Source organism: Xyrauchen texanus, chromosome 3, assembly GCF_025860055.1.
Source record: "Xyrauchen texanus isolate HMW12.3.18 chromosome 3, RBS_HiC_50CHRs, whole genome shotgun sequence".
NCBI classification, from domain to species: domain Eukaryota; kingdom Metazoa; phylum Chordata; class Actinopteri; order Cypriniformes; family Catostomidae; genus Xyrauchen; species Xyrauchen texanus.
The window spans coordinates 36538477-36559537 of record NC_068278.1 but is presented as its reverse complement, the minus strand read 5'-3'; the positions used below and the strand labels follow the sequence as shown (position 1 = coordinate 36559537).

The 21061-nt window shown below is 39.8% G+C and overlaps 1 pseudogene; it reads left to right on the top strand.

Annotated features, from left to right (window-relative positions):
- The first annotated feature begins 17933 nt into the window (after positions 1–17933).
- LOC127624686 (myosin heavy chain, fast skeletal muscle-like) lies at positions 17934–19873 on the top strand (annotated as a pseudogene).
- Positions 19874–21061: the final 1188 nt, after the last annotated feature.

Sequence of the window (21061 nt, the reverse complement as noted above, 5' to 3'; positions counted from 1 at the left end):
CACATATTTCTGCACCAGAAAATCGTACAGACTTCTGGGTTGATTTATTTATGACCATAATTTTTGTTCTTTTCCAGTTACAACATGCTGTTTGACGAGTTTTGCCACGGCAAGCACCACTCACATTTTCTTCAGGAAATGTACCTATCTAGTTAACAGTTGTTCTTTCCACCCCCACATTTCTTTGTACACTATACAGATGTCTTCCTCTTGTTTCATTGTCCCATATCCTCTGCCACCTCTTTTTTACTTTAGTCCCAATCAGCCCCTTAATTTCCACTTTACTCATCTTTACTCTAATGTTGATCTCAGGATCTTTCAATGACTTCTTTGCCAGTTTATCAACTTCCTCATTCCCCTTTACTCCGACATGGGCTGGCACCCACAAAAAACTTACCCTTACACCTAAGTGCTTTATGCTATATAATTTCTGTAATATTTCATTTAAAATATCTTGTCTTGCTCAAGATGTTCCACTTTCTAAACTTTGCAAAGCTGATTGTGAGTCTGTACATATCACACTACAATTAGGCTGCTTTTCTTCTATCCATTGTAAGGCTAATGATATGGCTATCAGTTCTGTTGTAAAAACAAATATATGATCTGTTACTCTTTTTGATATTTTAATATTGTACTGAGGAATATATACTGCAGCAGCTGCTCTACCTGTTTTTGGATCTTTTGATCCATCTGTGAATATCTGAGTCATGTTGTTGTATGTTTGATTTATGTATTGTTGAACGATTACTTTTAATGGCAAATTATGTTCTTTCTTGTGTATCTCCTTGTGTATGAATAAGTCTATTTCTGGCATTGGATATAACCAAGGGGGTATAGATGAAATTATAACAGAAGGAGATACTTCTATCTCGGTTATACCCATTTCCTGTGCCTCCTTATTTTCTACCCAGCCAAAACTATTTATTCTCCCATACTCATACTCCCAACAGTTTCCCAGTACCCCTTTAACTGGATGTCCTTCATCATGTCCTTTTATATTAATCCAGTATCTCATTCTAAGCTTTCTCCTACGCACTTCTAGTGGCATTTCTCCCATCTCTACTTGGATTGATGGTATTGGAGACGTTCTAAATGCTCCACAGCTGATCCTAGAGCTTGAGTCTGAATTACCTCGATCTTTTTGAGCCATGTTTCTGATGCAGAACAGTATATCAAACTACCATAATCTATTGCCGGTCTTATTAATGAGCTATATATTCTTCTTAAAGACTGTCTACTTGCTCCCCACACAACCCCAGCCAAGCACATCATTACATTTATTCCTTTTTTACATTTGTCTACAAGCTTTTGAATGTGAATACCAAATGTTAATTTAGAGTCCATCCACATACCTATAAATCTTAACATTTTAACTTGTTCCAATTCCTGACCATACATTTTTATACTTAATTTAATGTTTTTTCTCCTTTTTGTGAAACAAATTACCTGCGTTTTTGCAATTGAGAACCGGAAACCCCACTCATTTGCCCAGTTTTCTACTTTATTTACTGCCCCCTGCAGACGTTTAACTACAAATATTTAATTTCTTCCCCTTTTCCATATTGCGCCATCATCTGCATACAGTAATCTCCCTATTCCTGTGTCAATTTGTGTGTAAATATCATTAATCATAATGTTAAAAAGTATTGGACTACATACGCTACCTTGGGGAGTTCCATTTTCTAGAGTATATTTGTGAATATGTTGTCCCAATTCTAACTTGTATTGTCCTATTCAATAAGAAATCCTTGATCCAATCATACATCTTTCCTGTAATTCCCATTTTATCAAGTTTCATTAATAAACCCTCTTTCTACAACATATCGTAAGCCTTCTCTATATCGAAGAACACTCCAACTACCTCTTTATTTACTTGAGCCTTCCTTATTGCTGCTTCCAGACTTACTACAGAATCCATAGTACTGTGCCCCTTCCTAAAACCACTCTGGTATTGTGAAAATAACCCATTTTTCTCAATAAAATATACTAACCTTGACATTACCATTCTCTCCATAAGCTTACATAGGTTTGATGTCAATGCTATTGGCCTATAGCTGCTTGGTTGAGCTTTGTCTTTCCCTGGCTTAGCAATTGGCACTATGACCCCATGTTTCCACTCAGAAGGAAGTTTCCCTGTTTCCCATACTTTATTAAACAATCCTAGAATTATCTTTAATGATGTTTCTGATCAATTTTTTATCAACTCTACACAAATTTCATCCTTTCCTGGAGAAGTCTTTCTTACCCCTGAAAGTGCTCTCTTCATTTCATACATTGTAAACTCAGCCTCTATTACACTACCCGAATGCCCTCTTTTTTCTAACATTTTAGGGTTTTCTCTAATGCGTTGTCTCCTATATTTTCTCATTTCCTCAGGAATATTATCATTACTATGCACCTTCATAAATGTTTCTGCTAATACTTCTACTTTTTCTTTATCTGAAACTGCTGATTTTTCTTTATCTGTTAAAACTGGTATGCTACTATATCTCTGAATTTCACTCATCTTTCTAATCATCCCCCATATTTCGTTTATTTTAACATCTTCACCAATACTTTCACAAAATTCCCTCCAATATTTCCTCTGCTATTCTTATTACACGCCTCACTTTTGCTTGTACCTTTTTATAGTTTATTAAATCATTAAAATTAATACTACTACTTACTTTCCTAAGAGCTTTATTTCTTATATAAACTGCCTCACTACATTCCTCATTCCACCAAGGAACCACCTTTTTTCTATTCCGATTTCTTTTTTCCTATTGCTTCTACTGCTGCTCTCCGTATTGCATTACAGATATTTTTATTCAACTCATCTACATCCTCTATTACACCCAAAAACCCCTCCAAATATTCTTCACAAATCTCCTTAAATTGCTCCCAATTTGCCTTTTTAAATGCCCATCTTTGTATTCTCTCTACCTTTTCTTTTGAATATCTATTCCTATTTTACATAATATTGGAAAATGGTCGCTTCCTATGTTATTGTGAGTTATTACTTTCCAAGTACTTTTCCTTGCTAAATTATCTGATACCAAAGTTAAATCGATAGCTGACATCTTTCCACTTCCTATATCAATTCTGGTGCCTGACCCATCATTTGAGGGCTTGAGACGAAGAACCATATAAGTCCATATTTTCAAATTTTGAATAATAAATTGTTTTTAATTTGGACTCTGAATATTATATTATTATTATTTTTTTGACTTGAAGATAGACAACAAAAGCTTCACAATTCTAATGAGATAAGATTTTTTAGTATCAATCTTAAAAATAAAAATTTAAGAGTAATTTACATTTCTGGAATGTGGAAGAACAGTATATGTCCAGATAATGTGGAATAACAGTATAAGTCCAATTCATCACATCACTTTAAACCACTGGAGATTTGATTCCTTTATCTTAGTTTTAATACAGTAACAGAACCTTAAAGAAAATATTAAGCATTTCTTTCTTTCAATTTCTTTTATTTTTTGCCAACGTAAATCACAGAACAAAAACATGGACAATACAGTACGAACAATGAACAATACATAGGCCTACTTATAGTGCAGAAAATAAACGTCAGTACAAACAATAAACCGTACATACAATCAACAATACATACAAACAATAAACAACAGTAATAACTGTAAACAATACATATTTACAATATAGACATACATCATCATCATTCCATGCTATGGTTCCATATGCTAGTTTACCATTTTATAATACATTTCATAAATCACCCCATTCATTCATTTACTAAATAAATAACTATATTCCTATTATACAACATAAGATAAGGCATACAAGATAAGCTACAACTACTATTATGATTAATTTTACACAATATACACAATGTACCCCACCTTACCCTGCACATGACCTACACATACCAGGCTACTCTTCACATTCTAATGTCCCATAAAATGCTTGGGCCTCCGCTGGCATGTAGGCTAGCATTTTCATAAGATCCCGGTGCTTTTCCTTCTTGATGGGCAGAGGGTCCTCGTAAGCACGAGCATACGTGGTGGAGAACAAGGGAGCTGGAGGTGGTTGATTTTTCCTCTGTTTGGTGATCAGCCAGGTCTTCCATCCCTCGTAGAGGCTGTGGCTCCCTTTTGTGTGGACACACCCTGGATCAGCAGCTGAAATCATGATTCAACAAGAAATTCAATAAAGATACTTCTTTCACGCACATATCCCCAACACTGTTAATCTCAGAAAACCAACTCTTTAGTTTTTTACCTGTCACTTTCAACCACATCATGGATGTGATTAGCAAGCCAGGTGGACGCTTTAATGTTGCATCAGGGAGCTGCCTGAAGTCCGCACATTTCATCTCAATGACTTTGAATGGATGCTGCTGCCTTGCTCCACGGATCATCTCGGCGACATCGCTGGGGGTGTGGAGTGTGGACACCTTACGCCTCTTGTCCAGCGTGGCAAAGGAACGGTCACAGGGAAGGAAGGAGTGACCAGACACCATGAACTTCTGCTCTATCTGACTGAAGTACCCTCTAGATACTGAGCAGGGCCATGAGGTTTAGGACTCGCCAGTTGTTGTTCTGCCCACAGCATCGGTCACTATAGATGACGAGCTTCCGTTCCTTTGCCTGGACTAGGGGAGCGAAAGATGTTTCTGCCCACTTCAAAAGACAGCTTGCCACCTCGATGGAACCTCTGTGAGCGATGCCCTCATGCCAGAGGCACATTGTAGGAGGATCGTCAGTGCCCATCTCCTGGATACAGAGGTTGTAGTTGGCAAGCTGTCGTTGATAGTACACGTTGGAGTGTGTCAGGTTTGGCGTGAACACTACCCCCTGCATGTCGATACAAATGACATGGCAGTCATCATTGGCTTTGGCCCTCGCTGTGTCAGCCTGCAACTGGGTGTACGCTTTTTCAGCTTTCCGGTGGTGAAGCTCACTCTCGACTGTGATCTTCAACCTTTCTCCATCTGTTGAGAACAGGGCGTCACATTTCGCAAAACTGAGGTTCTGCTGCTTGAAGAGGTCCCTATAGAGCCAGAATTTTCAGTGGATGTTGGATTGTTTTCCTTGTACAGGCGGAACATGCGGAGCAGGTTTAAATCAGGGCTCAGGTACTTCCTCTCCACATCTCCCTTCATCCGTGAGTAGTGGTTCGGTTGGCGTGGGAAGCTCAATATATGCTCTCTTATCCCCTCTCTCACTGCAGGATGAATGCTACGAGGCCTAAAAAAACACAACTCATGAACAAGGGAAATATAATAAACTATGCTGGTCTGTTTTGCACAATTGCATTGTTTCTGTGACCATAAATGTATAATTTTATACACACTAATCCTCTTAAATCTAACATTTATTCCACTACCAATCCATTATGATCTGTATTTTCACTCCCCTCCCAGTGTATTATGAGAATTAAAATCTCCACACCATACCATCTTTTGTTTACCATTCTCAAATCTCCTATATTTAGTTTCTTACATGGATTATAAAGATTTACTATTTTTATACTTTCTGTTCTGTCCCATATTTCAACTACCATTACCTCATGTTCCTGATTAATCTCAACTATCCTGTATCCTATATCTTGTTTTATGAAAGTTACTATCCCCCCTCCATTTCCACCTGGTCTGTCTCTACGTATTGCAATATATCCTTGTAATGTAAAATTAAGACATGGTTTCAACCAAGACTCCTGAACACATATTATATCTGGGCATCTTTCTTGTTTTAATATAAAGTTCTTAAATTCCTGTCCATTTTCAATCAAACTTCTTGCGTTCCATTGCAATATTAATAACACCATTATGAACCACCACATGTTGTCTGGGTGTTTCCTACCTGTACTTTTAGTTTTTCATTTATCATCTCCACATTGATTCCCTCTATTTCCAAATACTTTTCTGCTGCTCTCACTATGATTTTAATTCTCTCTGTCTGACTTTCCGTTTGTGGTGAGCAATTTACCACTTCAACTATAAATGCTACAAAAGACACTTTATCAATCTTCAGTGGTTCCTTCTCAGTCTCTTCCATGCCTTTATTCATTCTCTGAGGTACAACTCTCTCAATTTCTTTTGATTTTGTTTCCTGTTCCACTCCCTTCAGGGCCTCAGCATATGTTAACCCATCTTCCATTCTAACATTTTGTACTTTCAAGACTTTTTGTCTCGCTTGGCATCCTCCATACCCTGCGCTGTGCTCTCCCCCACAGTTACAACATTTGGGATTTACTCCTTGTTCACATTTACCGTAATCATGCTCTCCTCCACATCTTGCACATCTTTGCTTCCCTCTACAAACTGCTGCAACATGACCAAATCTTTGACATTTAAAACATCTTAAAGGGGGAGGTACATAGGGTCTTAACCATATAGCTCATGTATCCTAAATATACCCTTTCAGGTAATTTATCCTCATCAAAATGTATCATCACAGATAGACTATCCTTCCTTTCTTTGTCTTTGACATACTGAAGTCTTCTCACTTCCTTCACTTCTAATCCAGAAATATTCTTTTTGATTCTTTCTGTTGTCATGTCAATCGGAATTCCTGTTATTACCCCTCTTACCCATTTCTTCTCTTCTGGAATTGAACGAACATTTTTCCCCAGTAACATCTTCATTCCTAGTGCCTTTTTCTGTTGCTTGTTATCTTTACAAAATAATAACAATTTAGCACCCCTCAACATTTTTGCACTGTCAATCTGCCCTATCTCATCATTAATCGTTTAGTTAATTTCAGCGGATTTATTGCAGATTTAAATTCGGATGCAAATTTTATCATTACCTTGTATTCCTCCTTTTTCCTTCTTAACTGATGTCTTCCGTTTTCACTATCTGAATCCAACTTCTTCCTCCATTTCCGGATCGCTTCAGGAGTCAACTAAACTTCCTACCATGCGCACTCCACTCTCAATCCAGCTGTTGCCAAAAACCGACTATCCCGATGTTCTGACTTATACTCAGCTCCAGTGGCGGCTCCTGAAAAAATTCTCAGGGGGGGCAATTTTTCTGATAATGATTAAGGTGACCCATTCAATGGGTACAGATTTCCCCTCTGGCTACATAAGTTACAGGTGGAAAGCTATGTAAGAAATTAGCATCCAGGAGCCTTCATAAGCAAAAATGACATGGCTCCACAATTAATTATTCCACTTATTCATTACGTACTTTAATCCAATGTTGTGTGATGTAAAATAGCTAAACAGGACACATTTTTAAAAAGATATGTCCAGCAACAACATAAAGATAGGGGCAGCATATAAGTCAATACCAGAAGCATTTATTGACTGATCTCAAAAGTATTGGCTTACAAAAGCAATCTAAGTTATCACAGTTCAAATAATCAAGGGAGTTCTTTCACATTCCTCAACACTGCATAAACAATCTTCATTTCCATAAACAAATAAAATATCAGCTTAAAATACAAGTAGATAAATTGTTGAGAAGTGGATCTTTATAACTACATTTTCTGGAATGTAGGATATCACCAAATTGCTACTTAATAAAAGCAAAGTAACTTCTGCCCTCTTGAATAGATTTGTGAAAATGTACATGAACAGTGATAGACATTTTGCCTGAAAACAGCATTTGAAAATCATTTCTAGAAAGGTAAACACAGCTATCTGGCTTTGTAAATATGAACAACCATATTCTGGCCATTTGTATAGATTTGTAAAAATGAACAGATTTTCTTTAACTTTTTTTTAAATGAATGAAAAATAACTATATAAACCAACATCAACTGTGAACTGATTTGGTGTGTGTGTTAAAGAGACAGACAGGGAGAGAGAGAGAGGCTACATTATTTGTACTGAAACTGTGCTCCTCTCTTTTTCAATGCAGCAAAGCGGTCAATGACTTTCTCATTGAAATCAGGCATGTTGAGGATGAGTTCCCTCTCCATGGAAAGCATGGTCAGTGCATTCAGACGTTCCTGGCCCATTGAATTTCGCAGGAATGTCTTAACTCATGTCAAAGTTGAGAAACATCTCTCAGCTTCAGCTGTTGTCATGGGAGTAGTTATGAGGATGTTCAACAGAGTCACAGTCTCAGAGAATGTCTCCTGGAAGTTGTAGCTCATGAGAACCTGGTACAGTGCCAGTGCACCACAGCAGCCCTTGAATTCAGGATTCTCATAGATCAGAGAGAGTTCTGTCTTGAGTTTTGCCTTGTTCAGCATGGTGTATGCATTCACAGTGGCATTCAGAGCCTCATCAGGAAATTAATGGCAGTACCTTTCAAACATATCTGCTTGCAGTAAGGTAGCACTCAAAAGGTGGCCAGTGAAAGAGAACCTTGCTTTGGTATGATCCAGGATGGTGTCGCAGACCTCTTCAGACAGCCTCTGCTTCTCCTCTTCTCTCAAAGCCGTTCTGGGTCTTTTGGCTCCTGTTGCTACTTGCAGCTGCTGTTGAGAGGAGTCCCTGAAGGCAAACAGACCAATGTGTTTGTTAGGCTATATACAGTACTGTAGTCTATGTGATGCACATGTATATGCAATTTATCCACGTATAATACAAAGATTTCAGTTCCACTTAAAATGAGCAGGGATGCAAGTCTTTAGTGTTTAAGTTAGCCTTTGTGTCTCACCTAGACTGGATGTTCAGCACAGTATACAGTATATAAAGTAAGCTAGATTATTCTCATTATATATGGCCAGTGGTGTAATGTAATTTCTAACACAAATGCAGTCTCCTTTCATGCATGCATTTTCAAATGACAAAGCTCTGCTTTGAGAACGATAGAATATTGTTTAATCTTACCTTATGGCCTGCACACTGTTTGTGAAGCTGTTGAGGGCACGTTTGATGATACAGCTTCTGATACAGAGTATCGACGTGGGGCATGATTTTGTGAAAAAGCCACAGGAAAAAAATGAATTCTTCATCATTTAGCATCCTCACGTAGCCATATGCCTCTCTCGTTGTGGGCTGGTCAAATTAACCCGTCCTGATGGCTTCAAAACACTGTATGAGGTCGTCTCGATTCTCGTAGACAGTGTTCACGACTCTGCAGTTGAAGTTCCACCGTGTGGATGAAGTTCTGGGCAGTCTTAGTGCCACAGTCTGGTCAAGAATGCTGGTTCGTTTGGGCGACCGGGAAAAAAAATTTGCAATCCCGCTCAGATCGGAAACTTTTGTGATGCGAGAAGTAGCTTGCTGCATGATGAAATTCAGCTGATGCGCATAGCAATGCACAATATGCACATTCTTAAAATGCTCACGCACCCTTTGCTGCACACCAGCCTTCTCTCCCCTCATCACACTGGCTCCATCGTAAGCTTGCGCAATGAGTTTAACTTTTTCGTGGTCGGCAAAAATACCATTCAGTCTCTCCAAAAGCACACTGGCAACTGAGATTGAGGTTGATTCCGAGGAATCAACTCAAAAAAGCATTCCTGCACTTTATTGTTGCTATCGATGTACCTCAGCACAAGCACCAGCTGTGTCTGTGTAGAAACGTCCATGGTCTTGTCAGTTTGGATGGCTACGAAGTTCGCTGACTTCACCTAGTCCACAATATTTTCCTTCACGACCGCTAGCTCCAGTAGCTCATTTTGAATTGTCTTTGATGTGCCCTTGAAAACTTTAGCATATTTAAGATGCTCATCAAACACCTCATCTAACTGTGCCACAAAGTTGACCAGTCCAAGAAAAATACCAGGGTTGGTGGAGCCCTCAGTTTCATCTTTTCCTCGCAAAGCTAACTCAAACACTCAAGTGGTGCTGTCTGCCGTGCCGCCTTCAGGGTGAAAGAGTAGGCAGGGGTAGCAGAAGACTGCATTGGCCTGCTAGCCAGGTTTTTCGTTCGTACCAATTTCTGGAAAATCCTCGGGTGTAGGACTTTCCCCCTTTAGTAGAAACCTGTTGAATGATTCAATTTGGTCTGGGAGGTCCTAATTGTTTTGTTGACAATTTATCTTGATTCGTTCGTAGACAAAAAAAGGAACTTCTTTCAAAGAGACAATCGATTTGCACTGAACGCTAGCCATCTTGACAGTAGTATGTGAATTGATTGAGCTGCTACCCGCTCTTTTCTTAGTTACGCTCATGGTAAAATATATTTTTTACATGAGAGTCTATGAGAGACTTCTGGGGCGATTTTTAACCTGACTGAAATCACCCCAAAAGGGGCGGGGCCATTTTAAGCATGACTTTAACCTGATTGGCAGATCAGATGTCTAGATTAGAACACTGATAACGACTGTTACAGTGATAGAATTGGTTAGAAAAAAATCCTTTCCTTTTCCCGTTTGGCAGTGCGTCGCCCATATCGCCCTAATGAACACACCGCCCCTGCTCAGCTCTATCAAGTTTAAAAAGTGGAAAGTCATCTACAAGGCAGGATATTTTATTATATATACTTCAAAGTCTGTATAGGATACATCAGTTAAGAGTTTCCTTTTTATGGGTACCTGCTCATGGGGGTAGAAGGAAATTAGGAAGTTAAGATCAGATAGTTAAACAAGCTGCAAGACATCGTGATATAGACTTTAATGTATTATTAAGCAAAATGGAAGTAAAAGGAATAATCAAAACAGCTTTATATAATATCCAAAGGGCTGTTGCAGTTGAGAGGAATAGTTATGGAAACAGAAGAGAAGATACCATAATATTTCGACTCAGAATTGGGCATTCCTCAATAAATCAATCATTTTTAAGTATTGGCAAAATGAATCCGGTCATTGCATAAGATGTGGTCTTCCTGAAACAGCTGAACATGTCCTAATAAAATGTTTGGCATATAAGAATGAAAGATCACAACTTATACTCATGAAATCTATAGATATTGATCTCCCATGATCATTAATTTGCACTGCACTTTATTAATCTATAATCTCACACTGGACTGTCAACATATTCTCCTCAATATACTACTTCATATATATATATATATATATATTTCATATACTCTTTACTTATTGTATTGTATATTGTGTATTCTATATTGTGTGTATTGTCTACTGTACATTGTATATAATTATTGTGTTGTGTAAGTATGTGTACATTTGATATGTAAATTGTGTTGTGCAAGTATGTTGTTTATTGTAATTGGCATATGTCTCGTCACTGTCATGACTGCTATGTTGTTCGGACCTGCACACAAGAATTTCACCTACTGGTGCACTTGTGTACATGGTAGTGTGACAATAAAGTGATTTGATTTGATATTACTCAGCTTTCACTGAAAAGCCTACTAAAAAAGACATAAAAGTATATACATTTTTACTAATATATTAAGGACATACATTTGAAAAACAGGATTTAAAATATGTTTATTTTTATTTACCATAACATAAATGCTCCACACCAGTAGGTGGCAGAAAATGCACCATTGGCTGGTTTGCCAACTGCCATAAAACAGTAAAGAAGAGAGAGTCAGAGACACATGCTGGCACACACACAAACTGTAACTGTGCACTGAAAAGCATACCTTCCACCCACTCCTAGAACTCCTACACTGGGTTCCAGTGAGAAGCATACAATGGAAGTGAATGGAGCCAATCTGTAAACATTAAAATACTCACCGTTTCAAAAGTATAGCTACAAAATGTAAACAATATGTGTGTTAACATGATATTAGTATGATAAAATTGCTTAACTTTTCTGTGTGAAGTTATAGCCAATTTTATAACTTAATTTCAATGATGATGTAATGTCAACAAACCCTAAAACGACTGCAAAAATGAAGATTTAAACATCTTTACAGCTCAAATAATACATGAGTTTCAACAGAAGAATTAATGAATTAGCTTCACATTTTTCCTTTAAACCCTCCAAAAAATTGGCCCAATTTACTTCCGTATTAAGTGCCTCACTGTAAATTCGATTTTTGATTTATTTTAAAGAAATGGACGGACGAGTCGAAATAACTTTGTGGTAATCGACATTATGACACAAATGCTGTAGATTTAGCTGTGTTGAGAATGCTCTCGGGAGGCTATTTTCAGTCATGCCAGTGCTTCTCCTGCCTACTTGAATGGGGAAAGACCAAAATCTCCTAAAGAGGATTAGGGTGGGATAATAGGGTTTAAAACAGTGTAACTGTGAATGCAAACTTTAATACAGTGAAAAAGACACTCTAATAGCATAACATAAATATATAAATAAAAATGTCCAACATTCTTTGAATGTCCATGTACTAAAATAAAATATTTGATGCCATGAGTGTACCTTCATTTAATATTACTATTATTTTGAATGGCCATGGAAAATGAAGCAATGTGATAACAAATTTACCTGGTCGCAAAAAGTAGTCCGTTAATTTATCTGATGAACTTTCACCTTTGGTTGATCCTTAATGCTTCACAGAGCTTCTGCGTGCTTCTAAATCACTTGCACTTTTATTAGCAACTGACACATAAGTGCCAGCTTTACATCTCATACATTCTGCTTCCCACGGATCTCGACCTGTACGAAAGCATGGACATTTTTTGAGCAAATCTTCTGTAAATATGCACTTTCGTTTGGGCATAGTTTCCACTCAGCTGTCATTTGTGCTACTGTAAAGCAACTGTTTGATGCCTAACACAATAGCGCTTTGCACGTTCGCGGAGAGATTGACAGGCAGAAATTTGGCCAACAGTTGCTGCAAGCCTCTTATAATCGACCAATTTGTGTGCGAGAAGGCAGGACTTACAAAGAGGGGTTAAAGCAATGCAAATATGCGTGCACATCATAATGCAACTAAAGCCGAATCCCCGGCCGGACGCTTTAAGTCACATCTTTGAGAGACAAAACAATACTTATCTACTTTTTAACTACAAATGTTAGCTTCCGTACATCTCTGTGAAGTGCGCTCAAGAGAGGGATGACGTTAGCTCGTTGGAAATGTTACGTGTCACGTTGAGGAGGAGGCAAGATGGGCATCATTGTTTGCAATAGAAACTTGCACAGAGCACAGACCAAGTGCCGTTCACAAACCAAAACATTTCAGAATAATTTCCAAATAATAATAATAAAAAAAAAACAATGACTCGCTTCCTGACTCCTCCACATGAAGCGTGACCATACCAACGAGCTTACATCATCTCTCTCATGAGCGCATGTCACAGAGATGTACGGAAGCGAACATTTGTAATTAAAAAGTATATAAGTATTGTTTTGTTTCTAAAAATAATCAGTCGTTTGGATTCAGAAGAACTGGAGTCATGTGGATTATTTTGATGCACCCTAAATATGCATTTTGGACCGTCAAACAATGGAATACATTAATGTGCATTGTATAGAGGCAGCCTGAAATGAAACCCTAAAAGTCTTAAATTCTGTTTTGATGAAGAAAGAAACTCATGTTGGATGGTCTGAGGGTGAGTAAATTATAAGCAAATTTTAATTTTTGTGTGAATTTATCCTTTAAGGGCTTACAGATATTCTGACATCAGCACAATATATGATAATGGCCATGTGAAATGTTCATGTTTTGAGCTCAATGTGTAAATTGTTTTTTAAAGGTCTCATAGAGAACCACCTGGTTATCCACCAGCTGAGGTGTAATGGTGTACTGAAGGGTATCAGAATTTTCAGAAATTGCTTCCCCAGCAGAATCCTCTATGGTAACTTCAAACAGAGGTAAACAGGACTGCGTGAAAATACGAATTCCTGTTGGAGGGTTATCTCGATGTAAAAATAAGAAGACTTTTGATCAATCTTCCACAGATACAAGGTGCTAATAATAGCTGCATCACTGCCTGGTTTGGGACTTGCACCGTTTCGGACCGCAAAGCCCTGCAGAGGATTGTGAGGACAGCTGAGAAGATCATCGGGGTCTCTCTTCCCTCCATCAAAGACATTTACAAAAAACGTCTCGGGTTACATGTGTAACCCTTGTTCCCTGAAAAAATTGGAAGGAAATGCTGCACTTGCTAAAAGCGCTTTGGGAACAATCCTACATGTTTGTGACCAGCTGAAATATGCGTGTAACACGTCAATGAACATTGACCGGAATTTATAGCCTCGGTTGGTGTAATCATTGGATGCACCTGTGACCGGGCTATAAATGGATGAGCCACCAGCGTGTCGTCAGATATTTTTTCTGAAGAGCAGTCCTGGGGCATCCCAGTGCGGCAAAGAAGCGCAGCATCTCGTTTCCCTTTTTTCAGGGAACAAGGGTTACACATGTAACCAGAGATGTTCCCTCACACAAAAAGCTTCACTAGGATGCTACGCTTGCTAAAACGCTTTGGGAACGAAATACCCACGCCGCCGCACTGGGTCTGTCCGGACCCCTACAGTTGTGAAGTGTGCTCACAAGAACACGAGAGGTCTCAGACGTGAGCTTGAGATGTCAACTCAAGGACGTAAGAGTCCGGAGTAGCAAGAACATCTAAACCCATAAAAACTGATGAATGTGTGGGGAGAGGAACAGCCTGGCGAATCACAAACTTTTCAGACATGAGCTTAAGATGTCGACTGAAGGACTTAAGAGCCCGGAGTAGCAAGAACATACAAACTATAAAATCTGATGAATGTGTGCGGAGAGGACCAGCCTGCCGCATCACAAACTTGCTGCAGAGGGAGCCCTCTAGCCAAGGCTTTAGAGGAGGCGACCCCTCTGGTGGAGTGAGCCCTGACACCTACTGGCGAAGCTTGACCGTGTGCCTCGTAGGCCAGGGCAATAGAATCCCTCACCCAGTGCAAAATAGTCTGTTTGGTAGCGGCCGCCCCCCTGTTGCGGCCCCCATGGCAGACAAATGATTTCTCTGACTTACGCCACTGGCTAATGCGGTGGACATAAGTCTGAAGGGCACGGACTGGGCAGAGTCCGTGAAGTCTTTCCTGCTCCGGCGTTAAAAACGGTGGGGAGCAGAAGGCTTCCAGAGTGACAGGATGTAGTGTTGAAAAAGGCACCTTAGGAAGGTAGTCAGGATGAGGATGCAGAATAGCTTTGGCCATACCTGGGACAAATTCTAAACAGGCCGGCAAAACAGACAGAGCCTGTAGATCCCCAATCCTCTTTAGAGAGGTGATCGCCGTAGCGGGGCATAGGCCTGTTGACAGTTTTACTTGCAGAAAGCCCTGTAAAATCTCACCCAGATTTGTTCCACTACCTCGGGGTGGAGTTACACTCCCCCGTAGGTATTTTTGGTCTGGACAGTAAATCTGCTCCCACATAAAGGTCATCCAGGGATATAAACAGCCCTGAGTGACAGGAGCTTGCCCTTGGCCCCAAGGAGAATACGACGTGCCAGAGATTCAGCTGACGTGAACATGGACCTCCTTGATGGTTTATGTAAGAGACTGCCGCTGTATTGCCCACCCGCACCAAGACATGACAGCCTCTGGAGGAAGTATTTCAGGGCCAGAAATACAGCCATCAACTCGAGACAGTTACTGTGACAACCGAGGTGACGACCCTCCCATTCCCTTGAGCTGGATAACCACTTAAGACCGCTACCCAGCCCATCAGGGAGGCACCTGTCATTAGCAGCCTGCAATGACAAGACGCACCTAGAGTGGGACCCAAGGTAAGAAACCAGGGTCTGAACCACATAGAAAGGGAACAAAGCACGTGGCGCGTAACCCTTATTAGCCCTAGGGGACTGGCCCTTGGATGAAATCCCCTGGCTTTTAGCCACAGCTGAAATGGTCTCATATGGAGAAGGCCCAAAGGGATCACCATGGACGCAGACGCCATGAGACCTAGTATTTGTTGATACTGCCCGAAGGCTTCCTTGCGCAGGTCTTTCAGTAGGTCAGCCTGGCAAGCCTGTAACACGGCCATGGTGTGCAGCGCAGCACCAGCCTGACCTGCCGCTTGATAAGCCCTTCCCACTAGCATGGAGGTAGTCCTTCATGGCTTAGTGGGGAGAGCGGGTTTCTTGAGTGATGATGCCGAAACCAGCGAGAGATAACCCGCAAGTGTCTCTTCGACCGGCGGCATCATTGAATACGCTCACGCCTTAGCACCCACGATAGTCAAATATAATGACGTCAAGGGCACGTAAACGTGAGAGGTAAAAGGCGTCCTCCACAAACGAGAAAACTCGTCGTGGAGGTCATCAAAGAAGGGAAGGGACTGATGAGGCGTTCCCTTTCCCTGGCCACCAGACAGAAATCTGTCCTCTAATTTGCAGTGTCTTGATCTTGATAGTCTAACTGTAGTCTGGCCACCGCACGAGTAACCACATCGAGTAACTCCTCAGAAGATTTTGAGTCGTGTTTGGAGTGCTCAGATGTGGGTACCTCAAAGTCCGCAGACTCAAGAGAATCACAGTCCCCCTCATGAACTGAAGAGGCGACGGAGCCCGCTTCAAGATCACGGGAAGGACCAGCCGGCTCTGGGGAGAGAGCCGAACCCGTCTCTCGCTCCTCAACCAGATCCATACTAGAGCCCCACAAATGAAGTGTGGGTGCCGGCTCTCGGAAGTAAGCAAGGCGAGCGCGAAGTATTTTGACCGAAAGTAGGTCGCAATGTGCGCACCCGCCCTGCCTCAACGCGAGAGCAGCATGCTCTTCCCCAAACAAACAAAACAAAACTGATGCGTGTCCCTGATAGAACTTTGACAGGGAAACACGCATCGTTTGTTTTGCTTCTCCGATATTTTTCCACCTTTTTCCTTTTCTTTTTATATAGAAAGAGGGAAAGAAGAAAAGGTTCACTGCGCACTGCCTAACAAATTCTAAATCCTAGCAGAGGAAAGAAAGTTTCTGACAGGCTTGTGAGACACACACACATGAATGCTCTGAAGAAAAGGATCTGACGACACACTGGTGGCACGTCCATTTATACCCGGTCACAGGTGCATCCAATGATTACACCAACCGAGGCTATACATTCCGGTCAATGTTCATTGACATGTTACACACATATTTCAGCTGGTCACAAACATGTAGGATTGTTCCCAAAGCGCTTTTAGCAAGCGCAGCATCCTAGTGATGCTTTTTGTAAAGGGAACACTGTATCCGCAAAGCAACCAGCATTGTGGACGACCACACACCCCTCACACAAACTCTTTACCCTCCTGCCGTCTGACAAGAGTTACCGAAGCATTCGGGCCCTCGCGGCCAGACTGTGTAACAGCTTCTTGCCCCAAGCCATCAGACTCCTCAATATTCAGAGACTGGTTTGACACACACACACGTGTCCTGAGTTGCTCTTTAATTACTGTCACTTTATAACTGTCTGCTACCTCAATAACTGATATGTGCATAGAACACTATCTCATAGTATGTTATGTTTACGTTTTTAGAAACGTAAACATAACATAACTTTTTGCACTACTGTGTACTGGTCGGCACTGCACGGTCTCTCACTGTGCCTATTGTCCTGTTCATTGTTAGAAAGTTCTTGTACTGTCCTGTACTTTTTGCACGTTTTCACGTGCACTTAATATAGGTATATATAAGCATTTTATTTAGTCTGTGTATTCTCATGTGGTCCAATGTTGTTTTTATGTAGCACCATGGTCCTGGAGGAACGTTGTCTCATTTCGTTGTGTACTGTACTAACTGTATATGATTGAAACGACAATAAAAAACACTTGACTTGACTGCCACTATTATCCCTGAGGGATAGTTTATTGACAACAAGAAAGCCTCTGAGAAACTCCTGGGATTCATCAATGTTAATCATGACAAGTATAGATTTGGGCACACAAATGTTCATATTCTGCATTAAAACAATTCAAAACCACGCTGTATGTTTTCACTTATGATTTAATATAACTCTGCATTATTGGGCTGAATTCAGGTGTTCTTCAAAGCTGGTCTTCTGTGAACTCGAAGAGATGCGTGATGAGATACTGGCTGCTCTAGTCACAATGACTCAGGCTCTTTGCCATGGTTACCTGATGAGGATTTAATTTGTGAAGATGATGGAGAGGAGGTTAGTTAAATAATTTATAAGATAGCTACAATTCTAACTGTGACAAGGGTAATTAATGACAAATAATTAACGGGGAGTCCATTTACACCATCCAATTCAATATCTGCCCATTCATGAACGTCAAACACTGATGAAGGTTTACAACATTAAGCCTCTAATGATGAGTGCTGAGACTGAGAAGGAGCTGTCAAACATGAAAAAGGACTATGCCATTTCTATAAAGAAAATCTAGCCAAGGCTAAAGACAAAATGAAAGAGCTTGTGGAGATGGTGGTAGCACTGCTGCAAGAGAAGAATAATCTGCAGCTTCAAGTAAGTATTCATTAATGAATTCACTCATATTTGACTGTGTAAAATATTAAAAATATGTTCTCCAATTATAAAGCAATCTTTTTTCCTCAAGAATCTGAGAATCTCTCAGATGCTGAGGAGAGGTGTGCAGATCTGATTAAGAGCAAATTTCAGCTTGATGCTAGACTTAAGAGACAACTGTGAGACTGGAGAATGAGGAAGAAATCAATGCTGAAATCACAGTCAAGAAGAGGAAACTGGAGGATGAGGAAGAAATCAATGCTGAAATCACAGTCAAGAAGAGGAAACTGGAGGATGAGGAAGAAATCAATGCTGAAATCACAGTCAAGAAGAGGAAAATGGAGGATGAGCCTGATTGATGATTTGGAGCTCACCTTGGCTAAAGTGGAACCCTTTCCACAGTGGAAACATTTTTGACAGATTTGATTTAATGTTTTATTTCAATTCTAATATGTACCTAACTTTTTGTTAAATAATATTAATTAGAACAAAAGTAAGTCATTTAGTATCCAACATCACACAGGTCAAGAACCTGACAGGGGAAATGGCAGCACAGGATGAAAGTATTGCCAAGCTTACAAAGGAGAATAATGCCCTCCATGAGGCACATCAGCAGACACTGGATGAGAGGAGGACAAAGTCAACACCCTGACAAAATCCTAGACAAAGCTTGAGCTACACAAAGTTGATGATGTGAGTTGTGATACAGAGTTATGATTAGGTTACTGAATATTTTAGTTTGAGCATTTTATAAACCAGCACTAGAAGAGGAGAGTAAACATTAAAGATAAAAAAGCATATTGCTAGTAAAACCATTATATGATAATGATAATAATAATTAAATGTGCACAGCTTGAGGATTCACTTGAACAAAAGAAGAAGCTATGCCTGGACCTTGAGAGAGCCAAGCTAAAGCTTGAAGGCGACCACAGAATCCATCCTGGACCTGGAGAATGACAAGCAGCAATCAGATGAGAAACTTGAAGGAGTGAGAATTCTTTCTAAATTATCACAATAATATTCAAGTTGTGGTTTATTTCAATTGATTAATTACATTTTCCCCCTTTTACACACAGGAAAGACTTTGAAACAAGCTAGCTGCTCAGCAAGGTTGAATATGAACAATCTCTGGGAGTTCAACTCCAGGAGATGATCAAGGAGCTCCAAGTATTTAATGGGATTCTTTTGAAACATTGTAAAAAATTGTATAATCGATAAAGTTTCACCAACTGCCCCTGTAGGCACGCATTGAGGAACTGGAGGAAGAGAATGAGGCTGAGCGTGCTGCTCGTGCAAAGGTGGAGAAGCAGAGAGCTGATCTCTCCGGGGAACTGGAGGAGATCAGTGAGAGGCTTGAGGAGGCTGGATGAGATGAATAAGAAGCGCGAGGCTGAATTCCAGAAGCTGTGTCATGATCTAGAAGAGGCCACCCTCTAGCATGAAGCCATTCATCAATGGAGATTGATGATCTCTCCAGCAACATGGAGGCTGTTGCCAAAGCAGAAGTGTTCAACAAAGAAATGCAAGATAACTAAATGAAAAAGTTCACACCCAGAAAGCAATCAATACTATTTTGACATCATTCTGAAAAGGTTTACATTTACAGGCAAATCTTGAGAAGATGTGTCGTACTGTTGAGGAACTCAAAGCAAATAATGTTGAGAATATTTGTCAGTTAAATGAATTCAGTGCTCAAAGAGCAAGAGAAGAGACTTCAAACGGAGAATGGTAATTATTATTATTTTGACTAATCTTCTGTTATCCAGGGCTTTCTTGTACATGAAAACCATGTCTCTTCGTTGTGGTCTTAGTTGTACTGGTACAATGGTCTCATCCTACAACCAATAATATCTATTAATACAGTTTTAACAATGTAAACAAATTCAGGCCATTGCTTGGGGGTGTGCTTACCTCCTGGGTCTTTCATCTAAATTTCCTCCTGTATGCAGATAATGCATGACCCCAGGACTTCCAAACATAACCACTCCCAAAATTCCCTTTGTTTATGTTTTCTCTGGTTTGGGTATTTAAGGGAATGTGACACATTGTTCAGGGGTCTGGAGTCAGTTTATCCCACACAATTGATGTGTGTAGTCTTAATATAGGAGTCTGTAAGACAGACCTCCAACACAGAAAACATGTGTAGTTTTTGTGTAATTGCAATTTGAATTTCTTATGTTTGATAAATGTTTGAATGGAATGCAACTTTGTTATTATGCTTGGTTAATTGATAGCTTTGAATTTGATTTATTATTTTAATTGGATTGTTTGAATGCATTACTTTTACCTGGTTAAATAAATTGTTACTTTTTGATTCATTCTGAAAGACTATTTTCTAGTATATTTCTTATTAGCTACAAATATATGGTCAGAGTTGGCGTAATTAAGCTACTTCAGAATGAACTCATTAGTTAAATATGTACTAAAAGGCTAAACAGCAAACTGAGAATCTATAAGGACTTAGCCAAGTAGAATTAAACGGGAATACTAAGAGTAGAACCGAGAATCTGTAAAACATAACTTAATTAAATGGTGAGTCAAGAATCTATATGAACTTAGCCAAATAAGACTAATGGATCAAGCAGAGAACCTATAGAGACTTAGTCTAAAACGTACTAATATCTGAAACCGATGAGTTTTGTAGTTAAAGGACCTACGTCCAGTCGGCACAGGACCCAAATAACATTGAAATGACAAATACAGTCTAGAAGAGAGAATTACTAAAATAAAGAAACAAAACTTAAATTCAGAGCATAGATGCATCAATGAGGTTTTTCATAATTGGAGTGAGATGAAATAAAGACAAGAATAAATTATAAGATAAATAAAACATGGTACTCAAATCAAATAATCAAAGTATTATTTAATGCGCACGATAAGACAGAACACACAGGAGACCTTCAGCCATGCTATTGGAGACCTTCAGCCATGCTATTAGAGGCCGCC